The sequence below is a fragment of the Alligator sinensis genome, unplaced genomic scaffold (genome assembly GCF_000455745.1).
Source record: "Alligator sinensis unplaced genomic scaffold, ASM45574v1 scaffold1667_1, whole genome shotgun sequence".
NCBI lineage: Eukaryota > Metazoa > Chordata > Crocodylia > Alligatoridae > Alligator > Alligator sinensis.
Window position 1 is genome coordinate 1047091 of NW_005842504.1, and position 2465 is coordinate 1049555.

Sequence of the window (2465 nt, forward strand, 5' to 3'; positions counted from 1 at the left end):
TCAAAGGGGTTTGGGGACGGGGGGGCACTCAGCACAGCGCAGACAGGGAAGACAACCCCCCACAACAGAGGTACAGACCCCTGAGGACCCTCCCCACCCAAGTTTGATATCCCAGCATGCACCTCTTCCAGGACTAGAACCCAGGCATCCTGGCTCCAACCCCCCCCCGCAAAGTGCTCTACCCAATGCACATCATTTCCTCTCTGCAAAGCTGGGCTGAGAGCCCAGGTGTCCTGGCTCCCCACAAGGTGCTCTAACCATTGCACTTCACCGCCCCCGAGCTGGGATGAGAGCCCAGGTGTCCTGCCCCCCCCCCACCAGGCCCTTTATCCCAGGCACTGCCCTACGGGAGCCCCCCGGGGTAACTCACCGGCCCCGATCCGGCGCGTGCGCAGTGTGGGCGGTGGCAGGACTTGAACCCGGGCTGCGATGAGACCCAGGTATCCTGATGCCCCTGCCCCAAGCCCCCAGGGTCTCCCCCCTCCTGGAGCTGAGAAGGGGACCCAGGGGTCCCGCTGCTGGCTCTAACCACACGTGCCCGCTCCCCTCCCAGAGCCAGGCCTAGACCCCCGGCGTCCCCCCCGCTCTAACCACTGGACCCCTGTGCTGAGGGCTCCCCTGGCTGTGAGGGGCTGTGCGCAGAAAGGGTTAACAGGGATTTAATCGCCAGCCACTAACGAGGGCTCTGCTCACGCTCCTTTCTGCTCACGCTCATTTCTCAGGGGAGCTCTGGTGACAGCCCATAAATCACGGGCCCGGCCCCGATCCTGGCAGCCGGCGCCTGCGGGGCCCCGCGCAAAACAGGCGTGCAAATCCCCCCCGGGCCTATTGCAGGCTGGTGCATGTCTATGCCACCCGTTGGGGGGGACAGGGCCCCATGTGCAAAACAGGTGTGCAAATCCCCCCAGCCTGTTACACACCCACATATGTCTGTGACACCCTGGCGAGACAGGGCCCCATGTGTAAAACAGGTGTGCAAATCCCCCCCAGCGTGTTGCACAGCTGCACATGTCTGAGACACCCTGGGGGGGCAGGGCCCTGTGTCTGTGTGCAAAACAGGTGCAAATCCCTCCAGGCCTGTTGTACACCCGCATATGTCCGTGACACCCTGCGGGGGCAGAGCCCTGCATGAGTGTGTGCAAAACAGGTGTGCAAATCCCCCCTTCCAGTCTGTTGCACATCCAGACATATCTATGCTACTCTGGGGAAGCCAGGGCCCATGAGTGTGTACAAAACAGGCATGCAACCCCCCCAGCCTGTTGCACACCTGCACATGTCTACATCACCCAGGGGGGCAGCCAGGGCCCATGCGCATGTGCAAAAACGATGTGCAAATTCCCCTAGGGGGGCAGGGCCCCATTCAGGCATGCAAAACAGGTGTGCAAATCCCCTCTCCGCTTGTTGCACACCCACACATCTATGCCAGCCTGGTGCTAGGGCCTCGTGTGTGTGCAAAATAGGTGTGCAACCCCGGGGCCTTTTGCACGCCAGCGCATGGGTGTGCTGCCCCCATTCTCATGCACCTGCTCGCACGAGGACACATGGGCGTGTGTGCACTGGGGCTGGGCCTGCACCTTCATGTGACCTCTCCTTGCACTAGTGCAAGAGAAACACGCCTGCCCAGTGGCTGGAGCTGGATGGGGCCGGGAGCCTGGTCGCCTGGGGTCTCTCCCCAGCTACTGACGGCCCATGGGGCGGGGGGTGCACCTGGCACAGGGTCCCCCAGCTCTGCCCCCCCCCACAGGTGAAGGGCAATTATCCCCCAGCCTATCCATCGTGGGGGTCCCCAGCTTGGGGGTGGGGGAGGTGGTATTAATTTGCTCTGGAGCTTCCAGCCCTCCCAACCCCTGCCTGGAGCCGGGGAGGTGGAGCGGGGGGTGCTGGGATGGACAGACAGACGGACAGAGGTGGGATGGATGGACAGGGATAGCTAGATGGACAGGGACGGACAGACAGATGGAGACGAATAGACAGACAGGCAGGCGTGTATTAGATAGACGGATGGACAGACGACAGACAGGCACGCACTGGATGGGTGGATGGAGAGCGCGGGGATGGACAGACAGGCGGGTGACCGGTGTTTATGCAGGTGGACAGACAGACAGGCGAGAGGCAGACGATGGACACTAGACAGACAGACAGACGGGGCGGTGCGACAGGGAGCCCAGAGAGGGGCAGAGAGACGGCTGCCGGGCGTGGGTGCAGGTCGATCGAACGGACAGAGAAGTGATAGACAGACAGACGAGGCTGGGTAGATAGATGGCAGACAGACGAGCGGATGGATGGACAGACAGACAGGCGGGCGGGCAGGGAGGCGACAGGCAGGCATGTATTGGACGGATGGACGGAGAGAGCGCGGAGGTGGACAGACAGATGGACAAGAGGTGTCCAGGCTGCTAGACAGACAGACGGCCAGACGGCCGGGGTGGGGCACGGATGGGTGGGGATGGGTGAGCTGGGCGGGT